This window comes from Panthera uncia, chromosome A2, assembly GCF_023721935.1.
Source record: "Panthera uncia isolate 11264 chromosome A2, Puncia_PCG_1.0, whole genome shotgun sequence".
NCBI lineage: Eukaryota > Metazoa > Chordata > Mammalia > Carnivora > Felidae > Panthera > Panthera uncia.
Genome location: NC_064816.1, coordinates 102,428,619 through 102,454,714, shown reverse-complemented (window position 1 = coordinate 102,454,714; position 26,096 = coordinate 102,428,619). Strand labels below are relative to the sequence as shown.

At 35.4% G+C, this 26,096-nt stretch overlaps 1 long non-coding RNA gene across 3 annotated transcripts in view; it reads right to left on the bottom strand.

The window, feature by feature from the left end:
• LOC125929962 (uncharacterized) overlaps positions 1-26,096 on the bottom strand; it is a 65,021-nt gene that overhangs the window by 10,072 nt on the left and 28,853 nt on the right. For 2 of the 3 annotated variants that reach the window (XR_007460017.1, XR_007460015.1), the window contains exon 3: positions 10,309-10,349. The exons of the other annotated variant lie outside the window; for it this stretch is intronic. This is a non-coding gene — a long non-coding RNA (uncharacterized LOC125929962). The remainder of the gene's footprint in view (positions 1-10,308; positions 10,350-26,096) is intronic. 3 annotated transcript variants of the gene reach the window in all.

Genomic DNA, 26,096 nt, shown 5'->3' with positions numbered 1-26,096 from the left:
TTACAAAATAAAATTTTCTCTACTGGATACTTTGGACTTAGAGAAAAAGAAATGAAACAGCTAGAAACTGCTGAAGCAGTGCTAAGAGGCACAGTAGGAAAGCTACTCCACTGGTACTGACCATTAGAACAACAGGTGGTCTTTAAAAAATTTCAAGGCCAGGGCTACACCTCAGACAATTCAATGATAATGTAGCAGGTGTATGGGTAGAGAGCCACACATACCTGTGCTTTTTCAAGTTTTCTTCTGATTGTAATAATCCCAAAATTTGGGGAACTGCCGACCTATTTTCTCTTATATAATGGGAATCACTTTTAAACTTGGCTTTATTCTGTTTAAATAATTGCATCTCAGATTAAATATGTTCATTTAGTAGTTTTGTCCAAATATATACCAGAGGTTGAGTAGACATTATGTAATATACTGTGCATTCTATGAATGAATGTCATGGGGTAGACTATGAGACTGTAAAATTCTTCTCATATATATATATATATATATATGTATATATATATGTATATATTTTATATTTATATATATTTTGTATATATTTTTATATATTTATATTTATATATAAATTATTATATATTTATATATAAATATAAATTATACATATTTATTTTTTTTTAAGAGCAAGTGAGCGGGGAGAGGGCCAGGAGGTGAGGGAGAGAGAAAATCTTAAGCAGTCCGGATGCCCAGTGTGGAGCCAAAAACAGGACTGCGTCTCACAACCTTGAAATCATGACCTGAGCTAGACACTTAACAAACTAAGCCATTCACGCACCCCCTCACCATATTTTAAAAAACAAGACAAATGGAATATTTGGAGAAATACCTTAGTTTAAACAAGATTGACTGGAAGATAACAAAGTCACAATAGAATATTAAATATATTTGGAAGAAGGATAATATTGTTAACTTCAGCACTGCATTTTCTAACTCTTAAGATTGTTAGTGCCTATAGAAGAAGAATATTATGAATACTCAGAAAAAGCAAAATTAGTAATAAGAAACTTTTTTTCTCTTTGCCATGTGTTTCCATTGCTTTAGTTAATAAAAGTATATGCAGACTTAATACTGATATTAAAAAAGTCTATAACGGCACCAACACCTGACATTTACTGACCATCTCTTTTAGACTCTTTTCATAGATTATCTCCATTCTTGAAATCGACTTTGGTCTTCCTCTCTTGTATTGAAAAAGGAAGTGGTCATTCAGAGAGATTAACCAACTCTCATAATCGATGAAGTGACAAAGCTGAGTTACTAATAAGCTACAGTGGTCCAACTTGGAAGTTTTGTGGATTATTTCATCTTATGTCTCTAGTGACAAGAGTTAAATTCCTTGAAATTTACACTATTCAAATTTACACTATTTCATTGAAATTTACACTATTCCTTCCAGTCTGTCTGCCACTTTATGAAGATAAAGTTCAAAGAATTCCTTCCTGGCCTGAACATAGTCAAAATCAGGAAGGGGTGTGTGTATATTTCCTTAAGTGTGTAAATTTTGAATCTGGTTTTACACATATAAGGGTGAGATAAAAACAAAAATTACATGCTGGTGGGGATTAAAACTGTTGAGCTTTTGGAAATTGGCTCATTCCTGTGTTTGCCGCAACCAGTCTGGTGCTTTGTGTCACACTTCCCTGCCATATGCAGGCACATTGGCTCTTTTCCTAGGGAAATTGTTTATTTTAAAACGCACTCAGAAGACACTATTGGCTAAACAGTGGTTATCCCTGTTTCCTGCCATACGGAACCTAATATTTTGTAATTGCAACTCTAATATCTTCTTGTGTTCAAGTGACAAAAATCCAACTCACACTAGCTCAAGCCAAAAAATGACAACAACAAAAACAAAAACCAACAATGACCACAGGTTTAGTGGAAGGATTCTGGGGGGAGCTCAACCTCTGAAGGAAGTTATGTAAGGATGACACTGCTTTGGGACTTTTAGGCACAGGTAGGCAGGCTATATCTTGGCTATGTTTCCTACTTTATTTTTTGTAGTTCCCTGTGTGTTTGCCTCATTCTCTTCGACCATGAACTGAAGAGTGTGTAGAGGAGGGGCACTAGGATGGCTCCGTTGGTTGAGCATTGGACTTAAGCGCAGCTCATGATCTCCTAGTTCGTGAGCTCAAGCCCTGCATTGGGCTCTCTGCTCTCAGCACAGAGCCTGCTTTGGATCCTCTGTCCCCTCACTTTTTGCCCCTCCCCCACTCATGCTATCTCTCTCAAAAATAAAAATAAATCCTAAAAAAAAGGAGTGTGTAGGGGAGAGGGCAAGGGGTCCAGGGCTGAGTGCAGCTTCATGCTTACATCACCTAAATTGAGGGATCTGACAGGAAAGGGCTCTCATCATCCTTGTTCTCAGACCAAAGGCAAAACAAAACAAAACAAAAACAGGGAATGCTTCTGCCTGTCCTCGTTTGGGTCCCCTGCTCTCCCTTTGGCATGTCACTGTGTCCAGACCTGGGTTACATGGCCAATCTTCAAAGTACCAGGGTTAGCATCCGCCCCTCCCCCCAAATTCCAGAGATGGAGCAGGGAGAGAACAGAGCCTGAAGGGAAGGGAAGGAGTTTGTTCCAGAAGAGGATGAAGAAAGAGTGTACGATGGGCTAAAATGGTAGGTGATAATCATCCAGACGTTGTTTTGATTTCTTCATAGTAATTTGTTTCCCACATCACTTAGTGAGTAGGTAACAGATTTGGCTTACAAGGTTGGTGCTTTACCTGTTACCAAAGCTAACTGAAGACACAGTTACATTTTTGAAAACAGTGAAACTACAAGAAATTAGGGTGTCTAGCTGTCATTTTGGTTTTGAATAATAGATAATAAGTGTAGAATTGAGGTTAAACCAAGGCCATTAGACTTTTACTGCAATTTCATTCTTTGAAATGCCTCCTTGGTTTAGTGGGAAGATAATAGTGCCTGTGAGGTAGTGTCTACATGGACTTAAGGAGGCGATTTTAAAAAGTTTTACTGGGGGCGCCTGAGTGGCTCAGTCACTTAAGCATCTGACTCTTGACTTTGGCTCAGGTCATGACCTCACAGTTAGGGAAAGTGAGCCCTGCATCAGGCTCCATGCTCAGAGGGAGCCTGCTTAAGATTCTCCTTCTCTTTTGTCACACGCATGTGCTCTCTCTCTCTCTCTCAAAACAAAAAACAACTTTTTGTCAAGAATTTGCCATATAGTAAATGCTCAATTCATGTTAACTAATAGTAAAAATAGTTAACCAAGTCGGCTAATAACAAAAACTTTACACTTCAATCATGAGGTAGATATGGGAGTGAAATTGTCATGTATTAATATATTCACAACAGGCCTCATTTTATAGTATACGGATATATGTATATAATAAATATATGTGTTTATGCACTCAATATATTACTTTATAAGGTGAGAGACTTATTGAAAATATATATGATCCAGGCATGTAGAATTTCAACGACTTCCACTCATGTCAGCTTTGTTCTGATGTTTTCCTTATCATTGGCCAAAATTTGAACCTTTGTAATTTTTAGATTTGAATCTTTCCTTTTTCAGTTACATTTCACGTGTGTATCTTCATGGAGTCCTAAACCTAGTTTCCAAAGCTTCATCTTTATATGAAGACTATTCTATAAAAATCGTTTGTTTTGATTTAAAAAGTATTAAAACCTACATGTTATAAAGCTTCTAACAACATATGTGTATGTTTCACAACTCCTGGCAAAATTGTAGGCACTTCTCTGAAAATATGTGAAATAGATCAAAGAGTCCATTTGATACTTAGAGCAAATGGATGGCCTGTCCACTGAAAACAGAGTATTTGAGAAGACTATTTCATATTCAGAATCCACTTAACTAGGCACCTGAGAATGGAGAATTAGTACCTTTGTTAAAATGCTTCTACTGAAAAATTACCCAATTTAAAAATAGGACAACACTTTATTTTGCAAGACACACAGAATTGTTTTTAAGAAAAATATAATTGTTGACCACCAGATGGCTCTCATATTTTTAAAAATTCAGCAGAAAGAGTGGAAATTGAATTCAAAATAAACACGGATTTAAAAAAGATGAAGTTAAATAAAGTGACATAACCTTAAGCAGATGAAAATAATTGAAGTCCTATAATTTTAGAAAATTTCTCTTTTTAAAAAATTTATGAAGCATATATGAATAGCATGATGCGATGTACCTTTTAAGTTTTTACTCCAGTCTTTCAAAATACCATGCTCTTTGTATTTCAAGATGGAAGATTAAATATTTGCAGGAAAAAAAAAAACCACTCAAAATGTCATAGGATAGAATGGTCTTAGTAATTTTTTATGTCTTAAAAAACAAATGCCATGACTCATAATTAACATAAGGACAAATCCATATGCTTCTTTTCTTATAGATTTCGCCCTGGTACTATAGTACCAATATTATTGATTGGACATCTTCTTTAATGGCATGGCCTCTTTATATAAGTATCATTCCACAGGGCTTTGAACAATGTCACCTTAGAAATCAAGGTTCTCCACAGAAGCAAAATGATTTTGATCCGCGTCAATGGTGGAGCCAATGCGTAACGTGGGAGGCATTACGCATTGCAGCTCAACTACGGACGTTGCTGGTATCACGATGTTTTGAAAGATGTTTCATACTAGTTTTAATATGTAAGCTATTAAGATAAAAGACCCTGCACTTGCTGCTTTGACAGCTTTTCTAAAGGCTAAGTTGCCCAATTTGTCTTTCATCAAAGGCTCTCGTGCAGTTTTATGATTTGTAGCTACTGAGCCGTTGCGCTTTCAGAGTGTACACTTCTATTTTGAGAATTTTGCCTTGTCAATAAAAAAAAAGCATATGCCTCAATGAGTCATCTTCACAGAGCACACTCCCAGGAAGGAGTTGACCTGCACTTCCGCCCCGCTGCTGAATTTTCCCTACCTTGTCTTGTCAGCACAGAGCTTGCCCCCGTGCCTCCTACCACAGAGAAACCAGAAATGTGGAGACGAGGTCTCTTTAGCCCATATGGTTTTATTTGTGTTCCGCTGGCACAGTTATAGTCATACAGTAACCAACATAAATTTTTAGTTTTATTATCACCTCTAAAAAGAGACAGAAATGTGAAAATTGAAGCCAGAAGGTTTGTATCACAGGATTAATTAGGCAGGGCCAACTGGAGTCTCACTCCTCCTGGCAGCCAGTGCCTCAAGAAGGTGCCTGCCTTCAATTATGGAGCGCACAAAGCAATTAAAAACCCTGTTTCTTTTTCCTGAGGTGTTACTTGTTACTTGATAAATCTCTTTTTTAAAATTCTCTGGGGATCTGAACTGGCTTGAGGTGCAATCTACTGGGGTAGATATTCATGAAAAATTGATTTAGCTCTAGCCTAAGTGCAATAGGTTTAAAATAAACCTGAAAGGAATGAACAGTGTGTTTCTTGGCTGACATTTTATTGGCCATTTTTTTAATGCACAAAAGACTAGATAATTAAGAATTGAGACATTATGGATCTCCACCAGGAGATATGAATCGAATTGGTCAGCCATCCAAGGCATTTTATCCTAAGTCATGCTACACATTTGATTAACCTTTTTCGCAGGGTGATTTGTAAAGTTCTATGGACAACAATGTGGTGTGCATAAGTCAGAATTAAGTGCATGCCTCCCAGAACCCACATCCCCTTACTAATAGAGAATTGGCTGTATATGAAATTATATCTTTGTACCTGATTTATGTGCTCATCCACCACGATTTGAAACTTAGATCTTTTGTTCTGTCTTCCCAAAAGGAAGTTTTGTTGCTTTTCACTGGTGTTTTGAGAGTCACATTATAATCCTGCTTCTGATACTATCTAAATACTGAGAAGTAAGCATCAGTTGTGCTCTTTACAGTTAGTTTTGCGGACTGGGATTTTACCACTACTATGTAAATCACCTAGCTAACCCTTTCCTCTGAAATATAAATAATTTAAAATATGCAATAAGTACTGAGTATAACTGGTACAAAGAGTAGTGCTCTATCAAGACATATGGGCTTAAGCTTTATCAGTGATCTCATACTTCCTGTTGAAAAGAGAAGCAAAATATCTTTTAAATCAATACGCTAAAAACCATCATTGTAAATACAAGAATGAGACTCTACTTTCACTTAAAAAGCATATTATGTACAATTTAATGAAACAACAAAGGCAGTAATGGACTTCCGTCCACGTTGTTTCCTACGGTTGTGTTTCTGAATTAAAAACTTACTTAAAGTTAATTGTGATAAAATATTATTTTACCTCATCCCTACTTTTTCTATCGTTTTATTTCTTCCTCTTAAGTTTGAATATAATGTAAAGGTTAGGTATATAATTTTAAAACAATTATTTAATAAATGCCGAGATATTAAAAAGTACTCTAAACAGTGATTATGGTCAGAAAAACTTGGTAACCTTTTAGTGAAGATAAATTTTGACGAAATAGGACTCTTGAAATCTAGACTCTAGTCATTAGAAATTAATTCTGACATTCTATTTAGCTTTGTGCTTATTATGGATTATTTATCTATGTACATTTCCAATTCTTACAAAAGCTGATAACTTGCTTTGTTATTGGCCAGGCTTGACACAATATGTTTTTCCTCTTTTGTGTTATGATTTAATGGGTCTAAATGTTTATGGGAAGAAAATGCCAGAATGACACTATGTTAGGAAATATGAAAAGGTGACAGAAAATATTTTCTAATATTTTCTATTTGTTTGTATGTTCTCCTTAGTTCTGGCTTAAATGTTAATATTTCAGCAATAAGTACCTAAACAGAAATAGTCTATTTTGCTTCTGGTCTTAGTAAAAGTAACTAGTTAGTAGTTTTTTATTTTTTATTTATTTAGTTTTTATTTTATTATTATTTTTTTTAGAGAGAGCAAGTGTGAGCAGGGAAGAAGGGAGGAGGGAGAGAGAGTGAGAGAATCTTAAGCAGGCTCTGTGGTGAGCATGGGGCCCAATATGGGGCTCAATCCCACGACGCTGGGATCGTGACCTGAGCCAAAATCAAGAGTCAGATGCTCAACCAAGTCATCCCCATCCCCTCTACTTTGCCTTTTAACTGAAGCAGTCTGAAGAATGCAGTTTATGACATAATTATTTTGATAGGGACATTGCCAATGGGTAGGCCCTCAGGAAAAGGCTAATGTTGGTCTAAGCTCTTCTTAGGATCTTTTGTCTTCTCCTTTGAACTCTCTACTATGTTTACTGCTGTCCTCAAAGTTCCTTAATGGGTAGACTAGGTCCCCAGATGGTCCCATGATTCCTGCCTCCTGGTATCCAAGTGTTTGTATATTATTCCCTTGTCCTGGAGTGTGGGTGGGGCATATTGATAGAAGGGCTGCCACTCCAGGGATTAGGTTATGTGTTAGGGCAAAGGTGAGGGGATTTTGCAGGTGGGATTAAGGTTTTTAATAAGTTGACTTCAGTTAATCAAAAGGAAGATAACTCTGGATGGGAATGATCTAATCTGTAAAGGACGAGAGGTCAGAGACTTGAAGCAGCATATCTCTCTCCTACTAGCCTCAGAGAAGCAAGCCACTGACAAGGAAGTGAATTATGTCAACAATCACTTAAGTTTGAAAGAGGATCCTGAGCTGCAGATATGATCCCAACCTGAGTCAACACTCTATTCCTGCCTTAGAGACCCTGAACAGTAAATCCAGCTGTTTCTTTAGCCATGACCCATGGAAACTAGGATATGATAAAAATCTGTTATATAGCAGTGGATAAGACATCCAACACTGCTACATGTTCTAGACCTCTATTTCTAAATTTCATTCAGGTCGTAAAAGCCAAAGTATATTAATTGGTGTTACAGACCACACCGGGTAACTGAACAAAAATGTGTAACCTGTTAGAGACAGGTTTCTTCTTCTTTTTTAAAATGTTTATTTATTTTTGAGAGACAGAGAGAAACAGAGCATGAGTGGGGGAGGAGCAGAGAGAGAGGGAGACACGGAATCCGAAGCAGGCTCCAGGCTCTGAGCTGTCAGTACAGAGCCTGACGTGGAGCTCAAACCCACAAACCGTGATATCATGACCTGAGCCAATGTCAGATGCTTAACCGACTGAGCCACCCAGGCACCCCAGAGACAGGTTTATTCTTCTAATACGCAACGTAAACCTCTAGGAAGAATTACCGTAAGCAGCATATCCCAAATTTCTTAGGAACCATTTTCTTTTTTCCAGGTGGCCACTTAGAAAGTAGTGTTCTCAACAATCCCCTTAAGGAAAAGAACTTTTGGATCAATTCATCATCCTAGTTTTAAAATCATGACCCCTCTCTCTCTAAATTAGCAATCTGCTGCTAGATCAGATAAATTAACTCATGCTACTATTTCAGTAGTTAGGAAAACAATGTGTTAAAAACCGTGGAGTATTTGTAATTTAATGTCACATTGGATATAATGGAGCTTAGACAAAAATATATATTTCAATGAACAGAGATTTTAGGGAATTTCAAACAATGACTCCATCCAACAGCTGTAGAGCTGTTAAAATTTAAAATTATAAATACGATTGACATTTTATAATTTCATCACATTCTTGAAAATGCCCACTATAGATTAACCTATCATTTGGATTTGTAAGGTAGGTGTCTTTATGTGATAAAACACACAGGTCATAGATTGTGTTCCCAAGATTTTAAACATGGCATTTCCTTTAAATGAAATTGTTGGAAACTGAAAAATGCTGTCAATGCAAGATTTCCTTCTTTTTGGTGACAGGGCCATTTTTCAAGTCTCTACCTCTTAACTATCAAGTTCCCCAGAGAGTCAATTTACGTTCTTTACCTCCTTCAATTTGCTTGTTCCCACTGGGCCCTTTAAGATCATTGCCACAGAATCAACATGAAGAATTTCTACAACCTTTTCTCTATTTTAGCTATCTCTGAAATTCGTATATAAGTCTAAATGGTTCGAAGAAAGAATTAAATATAACTGGGTACCAATTATAACATTTCACAAAATGAATTTAAAAAGTACATCTTTTACTTTAATCTTGCTTATTTTCCTGAGAGTTTTAAGCAACCACTGTAATGTTAGACTCATTCATAGAAATCTGGAGTCACTTTGCCTCTAAGTACCTTAGTGTCTTGTTTGGCAATTCCATGAGAAAAGTAAAGGAAAACTTTAGAATATTATAGAAAGTTTCTTATGAACTCAGAATAGTAGAGAGTTTATCCACATTTATTTATTTATCTTAAATGTTTGAGAGAGAGCATGTGCATGAGGGGAGGGGCAGAGAAAGAGAGAATCTCAGCCAAGCTCCGTGATGTCATAGCAGAGCCTGAGGCATGGCTTGATCATGACCTGAGCTGAAATCAAGAGTAGGGTGCTTAACTGACTGAGCCACCCAGGTGCCCCTATCCATATTTAAAAGCATTCCTGAACTTCAAATATACCTAAAAGTCTAAGTTGCACAAATATTCCAGTGTAATGGACACTCTTTTTTTAATTTCTTAATGACTTAGTATTGTTTTCAGATGTAGCAATAGTAATTCTCTTCACTTCCTGAAAACCTAATGGATTGGAAGATCTGTTTCTTCCAACATGCCTATGATAGGATTTTATTGTTACAAAATAGAGGGGATTCATAAATAAAGGAAAATTAGACTTCATCACAACTCTAACACAGGATTTCTCAAATATAGCACCTTTGATGTTTAGGGCCAATAATTTTTTTCTTGAAGGGGTGATCTGTGTATTATATATATATATATATATATATATATATATATATATATACACACACACACACATATACATATATATGTAAATATAAATAATTATATATATTTAATGTTTATTCATTTATGAGAGACAGGGAGAGACAGAGTATGAGTCAGGGAGGGTCAGAGAGAGGGAGACATAGAATCCAAAGCAGGATCTAGGCTCTGAGCCATCAGCACAGACCAACTGAGCCACCCAGACGCCCCTATCTGATACATATTTTTTGATGCACATACTTTAACTTTGAAAGCACAGTTATTTTCAAAACATTGAGGGTGCTTAGGGAGGATGGTAATTGGCAGGAGTTGAGCCAACACAAAGGCATATTTTGAAGATTCACGAACTTCTGGAAAACTTGCTGATTTGCTGTCCTTGGGCTAGAAATCAGTGAATGAACATTTTCCATGTTCCCTTGGTTTACTTTCTTCAAGTGGAATAGGTGGAATTGAGCATAAGTATTGCTTATGCAGTACCAAAAATTCTGCTGTGGTTTGTGCTTTTGCCTCATAAAATTATCTGGAAACCAATTATCTTCTATGTTCTTGTTAACTAGTCTTTAAACTTACCTCATTCTTCTTGGTTTGCTTAATATTGAAAGTTGCAAGTTCTGGAAGAAGGACGAGAATAGGATGAAAATCCTGTGTTTTGCTACTTTCCTGTAAGACTAACTCAAATAAAGGAGAAAATGGATTAGCAAAGAAAATTCTGCCCAAGGATGGGAAAAAAGGTTGAGCCAGAGGCCTAACTCACCTGAGTTCAAACATAGTGATTTTCTCAGACTGAAAGGAATCTCAAGGAGCAGGGCAGGATGAATCCTCTCTTTTCTATGAGAATTTCTCTAGGAAAACTACCTTCATCCTGAAGAATGATTTACTAACCCTTAGTGTAATGTATTTTTCCCTTGCAGCACTTTTCCCAAGGTGTCTCCCTACAATCCTGCATATCTGGATCAAGAGGGTTTCTTGCATCAGGAGGTGTATTCAGGAAGTTCTAACTACCCTACCTGGTGTTGATCCCGTCACTAGTCTAGATTTTTGCCTTTCTTGTATAATCTAGAGTCTTACCTTCTTTCACTACCATTTTTTTTTTTTTTTGGCTACTTCTTGATTATATCTGAGTGCAGCAACTCATTCTTTCAGTTCGAAACACCCAGAGAAATTGGTACAATCCATTCTTCGACCAGAGGGCTCTCCTGCATGGCTGTCCATTCATGGATGAATAGACACACACCGGGAAAGGCAACATCTAACTTTACCCACAATCTTACATTTCCATGATGTTCCCCAGAAGCTTGTCCAGCAAAAATTTTGTGTACTCTTTCACAATAAGTAGTTATTTTTTACACTTCTGAATATACTCTAGCAAGTCTTCCCAAAATATGTGCAGTCTACTCAAAAGATACTTTTCACTGTTCACCTTAAAAGGAAGAATTCATCTAAAGTAGGAAAAAATAGTCTTTTGAGCTATAAAGTCTTAAGATTAAATTTCCACTGTAGATTCCATTACATGCATTTTAGCAAGGTCATTTTGATATATCAGTAAAATAATTTCCTTTGTATCCATGATTCAGCTAAGTTATTACAAAGTCTGCTGTGTAGCAAATGTTCTCTTGAGGTTATTGTGTGTTTGGACAGTGGACATAGATAGTGCCTAAATGGATGTTCTGTGGTTTGAGGATCTCTTCTAGAAAGAGTAAAATATTACTCACGTATTTTTCTCTTACCCTCAGTTTTATACTTTTTTTTTCTTTCTCCCCAGTATTTAAAGGTAATTTAAATGTATCCAGATTTCTCTCTCTCCTCCCTCCCTCTGTCTCTCTCCATGTCTCTCTCTCTCATACACACAGAACTTCTTCTTGTCATCCTTCCTGATCTTTCAACAGAGTCTTTACTCTCTGTTTCTCTCTACTCATTTGCCTCTCATTCTTCTACTACGTCAACCTTTAACAATCTGACTTCTCCGCTGTCATGTTGCAAATCTAGTTTTTAAGGCTACCTTTCACCCCCATGTCATTAAATGTAGTAGGCAACTATCAGCTCTATCTTACTTGATCTCTCATTAGTATTCACCTCTGTGGCCCCTCCATCTTCCATTGGCTTACAGGTCATTGACAATCTCCTAGATTTCCTGATACCTATATCAACACATTTCACAGACTTGGTTTTTGGCATTTGTTCCTCTGTCAAGCATTTTTGGAGTATTCAGGATTATGTTCTAAGCCTTTTTTCTTTCATGTAACATATGTGCCTATCAGGTTTCATCCATCTCATGGTTTCATTACCTCCCATACATGTGACACTTCTATTTCAGTACCTATTGTTGCTCCAAAATGTAGTGGCTTAAAACAGCAAGTATTTTGTTAATTCTCACTAGTCTTACTGACTGAGCTAAGCAGTGTTGCTTTCTTACTTCATGTGATACTGGATTTGGCTATATCATCCGTGGCCTCAGTTGTCCTGGACTGCCACTATGGCCTGTTCACATGACTGGGTTTGATGCAGGCTGGTGTCTGGGAGTACTAAGACTATCAAATGGAACATCAGTATGTGTCCCATACATGTGTCTTGGGCTTTCTACGGTATGGTGGCTGAGTTCCAAGAAATGTCCCAAGAGGGAAAAACCCTAGAATGAGGAAATAGATGCTCTAAGGGCTCTTAAAATGTATCTCTGTGAGGAGCATCTGAGGGAGGACTCAGTCCATTGAGCTTTCGACTCTTGATTTTGGCTTAATGATCCCAGGGTTGTGGCATAGAGCCTCATGTCAGGCTCTGTGCTGAGTGTAGAACCTGCTTAAGATTCTCTCTCTCTCTCCCTTCCTAGTTCAGACTCTCCCTAAAAATAAATCTTAAAAAAATTATCTCTGTGATTTGCACATGGTAACTTCTACGACATTCTAATTTTTAAACTATCACAGGATAGTTAAACCCATATTTAAGGTGAGGGAGAGGGGATGGGGAAGAGTAAACTCCATAGGTTGATGGGAAGAGTAACAAAGTGTTTGGCCATTTACAATACATAAACTTCTCCTATGTGCAAAATACCCTCACTTTCCCCAGGACTACCAAGATTTCATTCCATTATTGCATCAGGCTCAAAGTCTAGCATCTCATTATCTAGATCAGATCCAGGTATGGATAGGCTCCTCTTGATAGGAAGAGCTATGAAATAGAAGACAACTCATGTGACTCCTACAAACTCAATATACAATACTAAGATGAAGATAATATAACATCGTTGACCTCTCCATTCAAAAATCAGGGAAGCAGATAGCAGTCACTCATTCACAGAAATCTTGAAATTTAGCTGAGCACATGTCACTTCCTTGATGAGGGCTCCTAGCTTCCTTGAACTGGTTCTCCATGCCTCTTAGCTTTACCCTCTGGGCTCCTGGCTCTCCTTAATAGGTCATCTTTATCCCTATGACATATCCTACATGGCAGTTGAGCAGCTTTCTCAGGCTATGTTTTGCTTTTTAGAAGCTGATGGTCTCAAAGGGTTGGATTATCACTGTTCCTTTTAGTACAAATTGATATAATCCCTTAGAAACTTTGTGATTATCAGAATACAGTCCACTTTATTAGACAAAAGAGGCACAGAATTTTTTTTTGAAAAGGGACCCTCTGTACCTCAAGCTGAAAGTTAGAAGCCTTGTTGTTGAGAAGTAAGTTTATAAGAGGCATATTCTTAAATCTTTCTTAATTCATAACAAAGTTTTTATAACCACACCCTTGAGGTCTTGATTCTGAGACTCTTTTTCTTTTTTTTACTGACAGTGCCTTGGAGTGCCTTGTGGAATCTACCAATTTAGAAGATCATTTTAGTAAACACTGCTGCCCATTTACTTTTTTATAATGGGGGGGGGGCATGAAAAGCTTTGACATATGTAGCCAAATTTAATCTGCAGTAGCCTTCGGACAACAGATAGTTTGCTTAGGAAAAAAAAAAAGAAGTACAAAATTAGAATCACGTATTTCTATGGGTGAATTTTTCAGAAAATACAGTATAGCATTCTGTTTAGAGGTTTTACACAAAAGATACTCTCCCCCAGTCTCCCAGTGTCTAGTAACAAATCAATGGCTGAAGTTTAAAGTATCTTATAATGTCCTGAAGTATGAAGCAGCTTTTTGAAATTTCTTCACATCAGCTCTTCTGAAAGTATATAATTAAATAAAATGATTTGCTGTTTCTCCAGTTGCTAGATCAGTTATTAAACTAGAACTCTATTTTTATGACACTTACCATACACTTAAATTTGTAAACAATATTTCATCAATATTGGAAAGTGTTTACACAATAACCTTAAGAAATGTGACATTAGTAATCATATTTCATAGCATTGAGATTCTAAATGGTTTTAATGAAGTAAGTAATAACGTCACTGAAGAATTAAACAAGTTAAATGGAAATTAGAATATTTAATGTAAAAAACTTTTGAAGTTATAAATAGGGTGAGCCTACAATAAAGGAAAGGGGGGAATAAGTATATTGAAAACTATTGTGATGCTTGGTTTTAGAGACTATAACTTGCCTTCTAGAGTACTATATTTTCACTAGGTTAAGACTGACATTCTGTGAAAAGTATGAAATAATTTACCTGAGGTCTAAAATTCTTCCTATATGTAACAGTTGGTTTCAACCTTTTCTTCTTGGCTTTTAAGTTCTTAACGTTTGGTTTTATGATAGGCCACTAGTTTGGGGCATAGCAGTCAGGTGCTAGACCTGTCTTCTTGGATCGATCACCAGCATCCCTTTGCAGCATTTAGTACAATGAGAGTACTTACACCACGGAAATAGGCAAGCACTACAAATAAGGGTTCCTGGTCTCCCCAGTGAGCTGATTATAATAATTTTACCAGTATTTTAATTGGTTGGTAGTGTTGGTGAATACATAATCTATCATTGAAAGTTAGCATAGTAACTTTGTTATACTTAAAATCTTCCAGTGAAAGTAAACTCAACTGGAATCAAATTTATTTAGTAGTAGGAGTATGGGAAAGGTGAACGTAGTAGATTAAAGCTCTTATAAAAGCTTTAAATGAAACTATGGGCTTGCACCATGATTTAAAATTATCATTAGATCTTTCTTGCACAGTGATTCATTCCTGTATTTATACAGTAGCTCTGTGAAATGTTGCTATGAACTGATATTGTAATCAATAAAGTATTTTAACCAGAAAAAAATTATAACAAGAAGTTGGTACAAGGTCTTCGTTCAGTGATGGCTAGAACAAATCAAACCAAACCATAAAACAAAGTCATTATCCAAATGATGGATAGACTCATTATCTAAACTTTAAAAATACATTCTCAAAATATTTACTTTGGCAGATTTGTAGTTCTTCACCTGAAAATGCAAATAATTCTGCATTTCAAAGTTTATATATGAGAAATTATATGTTCATTAACTGTTCACACTGTAAAATTGAGATGAAGCTAACTTAAAATCTTATACAGCTTAGTATGCAACTAGTTTCCAATAAAAACTTTGCATATGTAATGGAAAGTATCAAGTATTGAAACTATGCTTTGTTCAGGAAAATACTTGAAATTTTTCTTAAATATGTTTTTGACATTAATAGCAATTATATTTACTTAGTTCTATGACTAGATGTACACTTCAGTATTTGTATGTTGTGTTCAGATGATTCTATGAACTCACTTCTTTATGTGTGACTGTGTTTGCATGTGCATCTGATTCAGTTCAAAGGTTTTTCTCGGAGTGCCTGAGTGACTCAGTCGGTTAAGTCAGACTCAGTCTGACTTTGGCTCAGGTCATGATCTTATGATTTGTGTGTTTGAGCCCTGCTTTGGGTTCTGTGCTGACAGCTCAGAGCCTGGAGCCTGTTTCGGATTCTGTGTCTCCTTCTTCTCTCTGCCCCTCCCCTGCTCATGCTCTGTCTCTGTCTCTCTCTCTCAAAAACAAATAAAAATTTTTAAAAAAATTAAAAAAAAGGTTTTCCTCTATGGGTAGCTTTCTATACTGCATCAATTCTACAAGCAAATATTCTGTATTTTATCTGCATACTTAGCTGGAAATCATATTAATGCATTCATCCAAATGACTAGAGGTAAATTTCTCACAGAAAGTGGCATAGTCATGTATGCTAATTAATTTTCTTTGATTTATGATTATAGAACTATGACTTTTAAAAGTATACTATAAAGTTTTAAAAGTAGTTTTGTCTGTTAAAACTATTACAAATTTTAAAATACTACTTTTAATTTTTTATGAGATAGAGTTGACATTATGTAAGTTTAAGGTGTACAACATGTCTATCTTGTAATATGATTACCACCATAATATTAGCTAACATATCATATAATTATCATATCATATAATTATGATTTCTTTTTTGTAGTGGGAACATTTAAGATCCACTCTCAGTAACTTGAGGTTTATAGTACATGACTGTTGTTTACAATCATTATGTTGTGCATTAGATCTCCAAAACTTGTTTGTCTACTGGCTGCAAATTTATACCCTTAAACATCTCCCCAATTTCCCCACTCCACAACCTCTGGTAACCACCATTCTACTCTCTAAGGTATTGTAGATTTTCTAGATTCCACATACACAGATGTACACTATTTGTCTCCCTCTTTCTCTTACCTCACTTTGCACAATGCATTTAAGGTCCATCCATAGTGTTGCAAACACTGGATTTACTTCTTATCGCCAAATAATACTCCATTGTACATGTATGTATGCCATCGTTTCTTTTTTGAAAAATTTTACTTGAAGTATGATTGACATACAATATTATGTTAGTTTCAGGTATATAACATAGTGATTCAACAATTATATGCTTTATGATATGTTCACCATAAGTATAGTTACCATGTATCATCATACAAAGTCACTACAGTATTACTGAGTATATTTCCTATGCTGTACTTTTCATCACCATGACATTCATTTTATAACTGGATGTTTGTATCTCTTAATCCTCCTTACCTATTTTGCCCATCCCTTTATCTCCCTCCCCTCTGGCAACTAATACTTTGTTGTCTATATTTGTGATTGTGTATTTGTTTGTATTTTAGATTCCATATATAAGTGAAATCATATGAGATTTATTTCTGTTGGTCTCATTTGTTTCACTTAGCATCATACTCTCTAGGTCCATCTATGTTGTCTTGAATGGAAGGATTTCATTTACTTTATGACTGAATAATATCCCATTGTGTATATATACACATTTATCCATTCATTTATTTGATGGATACCTACTTTGTTTCCAAATATTAGTTATTGTAAGTAATGTTGCTATAAACATAGGGCTGTATATCTTTTTTCAAATTAGTGTGTCTTTTTCTTTGGGTAAATACCCAATACTGGGATTACTGGATAATATGTTATTTCTATTTTTAATTTTCAAGGAAACTCCACATCATTTTTCAGAGTGGCTACACCAATTTACATTCCCTTCAATAGTGCACTGGAGTTCCTTTTTATCTACATCCTCAGAAACACTTATTTCTTTAAGGGTAATTTTTTTAATGTTTGTTTATTTTTGAGAGAGAGACTATATGTGTGTGAGCAGGTAACGGGCAGAGAGAGAAGGGGACAGAGGATACAAAAAGGGCTCTGGGCTAACAGCAGAGAGCCCAATGCAAGGGCTTGAATTCAAAAACCATGAGATCATGACCTGAGATGAAAGGTGGACCCTTAATCAACTGAGCCACTGAGGCACCCCAACGCTTATTATTTTTTGTCTTCTCTTTTTGCTTTTTTTTTAAGATTTTATTTTTATTATTTTTAAAATTTTTTTTTCCAACGTTTTTTATTTATTTTTGGGACAGAGAGAGACAGAGCATGAACGGGGGAGGGGCAGAGAGAGAGGGAGACACAGAATCGGAAACAGGCTCCAGGCTCCGAGCCATCAGCCCAGAGCCTGACGCGGGGCTCGAACTCACGGACCGCGAGATCGTGACCTGGCTGAAGTCGGACGCTTAACCGACTGCGCCACCCAGGCGCCCCTATTTTTATTATTTTTATATGAAATTTATTGTCAAATTGGTTTCCATACAACACCCTTTGCTCATTCCAACAGGTGCCCTCCTCAATGCCCATCACCCACCCTCCCACCCTCCATCATTTGATACCAAGCACACAGTGTAAAGTGATACCTTCTTGTGGTTTTGTGTTTTTCTAATGATGAGTGATGTTGAGTATCTTTTTATGTGTCTCTTCTCCCACCTGTATGTCTTGTTTGGAAAAATGTACAGGCAGGTCCTCTGCCCAGTTTAAAAAAAATTTTTTTTTTATTCTAGAGACAGAGCAAATAAGTCAGGGAGAAGGGGATAGGGAGAGAGAGAGAGAGACAGAGAGGGAGGGAGGGAGAGAATCTTAAATCTCAAGCAGGATCCACATTCAGTGAGGAGCCCAAAGACATGGGGTTTGATCCTATGATCCTGGGATCATGACCTGAGCCAAAATCAAGAGTCAGATGTTCAACCTACCGGGCTATTCAGGCACCCCTCCTCTGCCCGTTTTTAAATTGGATTATTAGGTTTTTTGACATCGAATTGTATGAGTACTTTGTATATTTTGATATTAACCCCTTATCAGATATATCTTTTGCAAATATCTTCTCCCATTCAATAGGTTATCTTTTCATTTTGTTGATAGTTTCCTTTGCTGTGTGGAAGCTTTTTATTTTCATGTACAGTCCCTTTCCTGAGGAGACATATCTAGAAAAATGTTGCTAAGGCCAATTTCCACAAAACAAAACAAAATACTGCCTATGTTTTCTTCTAGGATTTTAATGGTTTTATGTTTCACATTTATGGCTCTAATCTCTGTTCAAATTATTTTTGTGTGTGGTGTAAAAAAGAGGTCCATTTTTGTTCTTTTGCATATAGCTGTTCAATGTTCCCAACATGATTTATTGAAGAAACCATCCTTTTCCCACAGTATATTCTTGCTTCTCTTGTTGTAGATTAATTGACCATATAAGCCTGGGTTTATTTCTTGGCTCTCTATTCTGTTCTCCTGATCTATGTGCTTATTTCTGTCCTCATATCATACTGTTTTGATTACTATAGCTTTGTAATATAGTTTAAAATAAGGAAATTGGATACCTCCAGCTGTGTTAATATTTATCAATATTGCTTTTGACTATTTGGGGTCTTTAGTGGCTCAATACAAATTTTAGGATTTTTTTTCCAATTCTTTGAAAAATACTGTTGGTATTTTGACAGGGATTGCTCTGGGTAGTATGGACATTTAATAATACTGATTCTTCTAATCTATGAGCATGGTATATCTTCAGATTTATTTGTGTTGTCTTCAGTTGTTTCACAAATGTTTTATAAATTGCAGAGTAGAGGCTTTTCAGTGCCTTAGTTAAATTTATTCCTTGTACTTTATCCTTTTTGATGCAGTGGCAAATGGAATTGTTTTCCTAATTTCTCTTTATGGTGGTTCATTGTTATTACATAGAAGCATATAATATGCTTATGGTGCTATTATACATATATGATACATATATGATATATATGATATGATATTATAACATGATTATGATTATGTAAATTAATTTTGTATCCTGTATCTTTAATGAATTTATTTATTCTAACAGTTTTTTGGTGGACTTCTTAGGGTTTTCTATAGATAGTGTCATAGCATCTGCAAATAGTGAGTTCTACTTCTTCCTTACAGATTTTGATCTCTTTTAATTCTTTTTAGTTTTGATTGATATGGCTAGGACTTCCAATACTATGTTGAATATAAGTGGTAAGAGTGGACATCCTTGTCTGGCTCCTGATCTTAGATTAAAGTTTTCAGTTTCACCACTGAGTATGTTAGCTGTGGATTTTTCACCCGTGGCTTTTATCATGTTGAGATCTGTTTCCTCTAAACACACTTTGTTGATATTGTTATCATGAATGAATGCTAAATTTGTCAAATGCCTTTTGGTATGTATTGATATAATCATATCATTTTTTTTCCTGCATTTTGTTAACATGGTATATCGCATTGACTGATTTATGGGTATTGAACCATTCTTGCATCCCTGGAATAAGTCCCACTTGATTGTGGTGAATGATCCTTTTAAGTATTGTTGAGTTTTGTTTGCTAATATATTGTTGAGGATGTTTTAATTTATGTTCATCTGGGTTATTGCCCTGTCACATTGTGTGTGTGTGTGTGTGTGTGTGTGTGTGTGTGTGTGTGTGTGTGTAGTGTTTTTGGTTTTGGTATTAGAGTAATGTTGGTCTGCTAGGATGAATTTGGAAGCTTCTTTCGTCTTGTTTTTTTTTTTTTTGGAATAGATTGTGAAAAAGGTAATAACTCTCTTTTTTAATGTTTGCTGGAATCAAATTATGAAGCCTAGACTTTTATTTTTTGACACTTTTTGAGTATTGATTCAAGTTCATTACCAGTAATCAGTCTGTTTAGATTTTTAAGTCAGTCTTAAGAGTATATGTCTTCAGAGTATATGTTTATAGGAATTTATCCATTTTTCCTAGTCTACTTTGTTGGCATATATTTTAATCTTTTGCATATCTGTGGTGTCAGTTATAACTTCTTTCTCATTTCTGAATTTATGTGTCTTCTTTCTTCTTTAATGAATCTGGCTAAGGGTTTATCAATTTCGTTCATCATTTCAAAGAACCAGAACTTAGTTCCATTACTCTTTTCTATTTTTTGTCTCTATTTCATTTATTTCTGCTCTCACACTCTTTTCTTCATTCTACTAACTTAGGTTTTATTGTTCTTTCTTATGGTTCCTTTAGGTGTATAGTTAGATTGTTTCTTGAAGTAGAGCTGTATTGCAATCCAGGTGCAGTTTGAGAACATTTCCCCCTTAGAACTGCCTTTGCTGCATCTCAAGGATGTTTAATCATTGTGTTTCTATTTTAATTTGTCTTCAGTTACTTTTTTGGTTTTCTCTTTGAGTTCCTCATTGACCCATTAATTACTTAGTAGCATGTTGTTTAGTCTCCATGTGTTTTTTCTTCCAGATTTTTTCTCGTAATTTCTTAATTTTATCATGTTGTATCAGGAAAGATGCTTGATATGATTTCAGTCTTTTTAATTTTACTAAGACTTGTTTTGTGGCCTGACATGTAATCTATTTTGGACAGTGTTCCATATGAACTTTAAAGAATGTATTTTGCTATATTTTAATGGAATGTTCTGTATTTATGTTAAGTCCATGATCTAATGTGTTGTTGTTCAAAGCCATTCCTTCCTTGTTGATTTTCTGTCTGCTGGATTTATCCATTAATATAAGTGGTATGTTAAAGTCCCCTACCATTATTGCATTAATGTTTCTTCATTTGTGCCTGTGATCTATACTTTACATATTTATGTGCTCCTATATTGGGTGCGTAGATATTTATAATTATTACATCCTCCTGTTGGAATGATTCTTTTATCATTGTGTAATGCAATCCTTTGTCTCTGGTTATAGTCTTTGTTTGAAAGTTTATTTGGTTTCATATAATTTTTGCTTTTTTGTTTTTTTGCTTCCATTTGCATGGGATATCATTTTCCATCCTTTCACTTTCAATCTGTATGTGTCCTAATGTCTGAAGTGAGTCTCTTGTAGGAAAAACATAGATGTGTCCTTTTTGTTTTTAATTTATTCAGTCACCCTATGTCTTCTTATTGGAGCATTTAGAGCATTTACATTTGAAGTAATTATTGATAGGTATGTACTTAGCCATTATGTTAAGGGTTTTATGGTGGTTGTGTGGTTCTTCATTGTTCCTCTCTTCTCTTGCTATCTTTTGTGATTTGATTTTTTTTAGTGTTATGCTTGGATTCCTTCTGTTTATTATTTGTTTCTCTATTAAAGGTTTTAGTTTGGGGCACCATGAGGAACATATATAACATCCTGTATATACAGTAGTCTATATGAAGTTGATGGACACTTAAGTTCAAACACATTTTAAAAGCATGATTTTTACTCCTCCACTGCATGTATTACGTATATGGTGTCATATTTTCCAACCTTTTTGTGTGTCTTTTAACTTTTGTAGATACAATTTATTGTTCTACTTTATTTTAACCTTCAAACTAGCTTTACAGGTGCTTGTCCTACTATCTTTACTGCATGTTTACTTTTACCTTTCTTCTCTTATGGCTTTCCTGCTTAAAAAACTTCACTTGACATTTCTTTTAAGGCTATGTTAGTGGTGATAGACTCCCTAAGTTTTGTTTGGGGAACTTCATCTCTTCTTCAATTCCAAATGATTAACTTGCTGGGTTGGGTAGAGTATTCTTACTTGGGAGTACATTCCTTTCAGCACATTGAGTATATCATGCCACTCAGTCTGGCCTTCAAAATTTCTCCTGAAAAATTAGCTCATAGCCTTATGGGGCTTCCCCTGTACATAACTATTTGCTTTTCTCTAGCTACTAAGATTGTCTAATTTTTGACATTTTAATCATTGTATAACTTGATGTGCACCTCTCTGAGTTCCTATTTTTGGGGGATGTCTGTGCTTACAAAACTTGGATGTCTGTTTCCTCTCGAAGATTAGGGAATTTTTCAGCTATTATTTTGTCAAATAGTCTTTGACTTGATGTCCCATCGGTCCCTTGATGGGACTTGATGTCCCTTAACCTATTCTCATTTTTAAAAATTCTTTTTTTCTGGGGCACCTGGAAGTCGATTAAGCATCCAACTCTTGATTTCAGCTCAGGTTATGATCTCACAGTCAGTGAGATTGAGCCCTGCACTGGGCATTGGGCTGACGGTGCAGAGCCTGGTTAAGATTCTCTCTCTTTCTCTTTGTCTCTCCCCTGTTGTGCTCTCTCATGCTCTTTCTCTTGCTCTTTCTCTCTCTCAAAATAAATAAGCTTAAAAAATTAAAGAAAAATTCTTTTTGATGTTGAGCTTGGGTGCTTTACATTACCTACCCATCTTCTATATTACTTATCCATTTTTCATCTTCTAATCTGTTAATACTCTCTACTATATTTTTCATTCCAGTTACTGTATTCTTCATCGGATTTGTTCTTTTTAAATATTTGTATATCTTTGTTAAATTCTGATTTCATCCTATCTTTTCTCAAGTCCAGTGCTCATCTTTATGACCATTAGTTTGAAATCTTTATTGAGTAGATAGTTGTCTCCATTTTGTTTACCTCTTTTTCTGAAATTTTAATTTATTATTTCACTGAATATATTCCTCTGTTTCTGCATTTTGTCTGATTCTCAGTTTGTTTCTATGTATTAGATAGGTCAAATGTGTCTTGAAAGTAGAGGCCATTTATAGAAAGCATCCTATAGGGCCCAGTAGTGCAATGCCCGGTCACCACATGTTTTCATTGTGTGGGTTATATACATTTTCCTTTTGTGACTGGCTGGTAGGTAGTTACCACTTTGGGGGGATACCAGTTCCAACCAAGGCTGCCTGCTGGGTGTGATGGGGTTGGAGCCATTTAGGAAGGGTGTCTTTTGGGGGCAGGAAGGTTGGTTTTGGTGGGTCTGCAGATAGAAGACGGGAGAGGGAAGTGGTAGTAGCAAGGTAGATGGAGAGTGTTAGAACTGGCTTCTGTAAGTGTCAGGCCAGCTAGGCTGAAGGGGGATAGAAAATATAATGGTGTCTGCCAGTACTTCTGTTCCTAGAGAAACCTCCTACATGTTTCTATGCATCTGGCACTTGCCCTTAAATTAATCAAATCTTCTTCACATATAACCCACGTGTTTATCAAATGGCTCTCTGTGTGGTTTGGTTTTCTACAGCTCTCTAGCTCTCCTGCAGTTAAGCTCAACTGATTTTCAAACCATGACATGGGTGGCTTGTCTTCATTGTGCAGGTCCCCAGAGCCAGGGGTGCCTGATACAGGGCTTGATCTCTTCAGTCCTTGGGGAAGACCTTTATGCCTATGATATCCCTCCTGTGTGGGGGACATTGTGCCAAGAATTTGGTTCCAGACCACATCTCTGCCCATCCTACCATTTTTTATGTGGCTTCACCTTTATGTCTTTAATGGTGGAAGATCCATTCTGCACATATTCAGGTCATTTTCAGAATGAGTTGTGATATATATATGTATATGTGTATGTGTATATATATGTATATGTATATATGTGTATATATATGTATATGTATATGTATATATGTGTATATATGCGTATATATATGTATATGTATATGTGTGTGTATATATATGTGTGTGTGTATATATGTATATATGTATATATATATATATATATATATATATATATATATATATATATGTAGTTGTTGCCTGCTCATGCCACTCGGGGTCCTCCTCTGCCTTCTTCCTAGAACTCTTATGACGTCTTCTTTATCCATTCATGTGTTGATGAACACATGTTGTATTCATGTCTTGGCTTTTGTGCATAAGGCTGCAAAGAATATGTGAGTACATCTCTCTCTTAGATACCCTGTTTTCATATCTTTGGGATATTTACACAAGTGTGGAATTGCTGGAACATACGGTAGTTCTATTTTAATTTCTGAGAAATGTCTGTATATTTGCCACAATGGCTGAACCAATTTACAATCCTACCAACAGAGCACAGGGTTTCCTTTTCTCCACATCCTCACCTACATTTATGTCCTACTTAATTGATGATAGCCATTTTAGCAGTCATGAGGTGATGTCCCATGGTTTTGATTTGAATTTCCCTGATGATTAGTGATGTTGAGCACCTTTTTTGTACCTGTTGGCATTTTGGATGACTTGTTTGGAAAATAATTATTTAATTCCTCTGTCCATACTTTTAGTGGATTTGTTATTAAGTTGTATGAATTCATTACATATATTAGATATTAAATGCTTATCTGATGAAAATATTTTGAAAACATTGAATATTGAAAATACATTCTTCCATCCTATAGGTTGCCCTTTAATTTTCTTGATAATTTCTTTTGCTCTGCATAAACTTTTCAGTTTGATATAGTCCCGCTTGTTTATCACTTTTGTTTCTTTTGCGTTTGGTGTCATATTTGAAGAATCCTTTCCAAAACCATTGTCAAAGAGCTTCTTTACTATGTTATCTTCTAAAAGGTTCAGAGTGGGAGGTCTTATGCCCAAGTATTTAATAGACATGGACTTAATTTTTGTTAGTGGTGCATGATAGGGATACAATTTCATTTTTCTGCATATCATTATCCAGATTTTCCAACACCATTTGTTGAAGAGATTATCCTTTCCACATTGAGTGTTCTTGACTTCCTTGTCAAATATTAGTTGACGATATATTGGAGTTTATTTCTGTGATATGTACTCTGTTCCCTTGCAGGGGGTGTATTTTTACGCCAGTTTACCTTACTATTTCAATTACTATAGCTTTGCAGTGTAATTGGAATTCAAGAATGTGCTGACTTACGTATGTTGTTCTTTCTCAGGATTACTTTGCCTATGTGTTTTTATTTGTTTTGTAGTTCAATAAAAATATTATTTTTTTGGTATCTGTGACAAATGCCAATAGAATTTCACTAGGGATGTGTTGAATCTATAGATGGCTTTGTTAGTAAAGCCATTTTCACTAATATTAATCCTTGTGATCCATAAACACAGTAAATCTTTCCATGTGTTTGTGTCTCCTTCAATTCCTTTCATAAAGGTCTTGTAGTATTCATTACATACATTTTTCACTTTCTTGCTTAAATATATTCCATGTGTATTATTGATTTCCATGCTATCGTGAATGAGATAGTTGATTTCTTTAGATGTTTTATTGTTAGTGCATAGAAATGCAACTGATCTTTGCATGTTAATTTTATATCCTGCAACTTCACTGAATTTGAAGAGTTCCAACAGCTTTTTGGTGAGTCAATAAAGTTTTCTATATATATAGAAACAAATAAGTATTTTATTTGTTTTTTTCAATTTAGATGCCTTTTACTTCTCTGTTTGCCTAATTGCTCTAGCTAGGATTTGAAGTACTATGTTGAATAACAGCAGTGAGAGTGAGCATTCTTGACTTGTTCCTGCTTTGAGAGGAAAAGATTTCAATTTTTATTATTGACTATAATGTTGACTGTCAGTCTGTCCTTCATTATGTTGAGGTATATTCTTTCTACACCTATTTTGTTCAGAGTTTCTATCATAAAACTTGTATGTCAAATACTTTTTCTGTATCTGTTGAATCATAGGAATTTTTTCTATTTTGTTATATAATTGACATATACCACTATATAAACCTAGGGTATACAGCATAATGTTGAATTTAACTATATCATGAAGTGATTACCACGAATATATATAATATAAAATAAAATAAAATAAAATAAAATAAAATATAATATAATATAATATAATGTATATATAAAATATTATTATTGATTGTGATGAGAACATGTAGAATTTACATCATTAACAGTATACATACATATATAGTGGTGTTAACTACAGTCA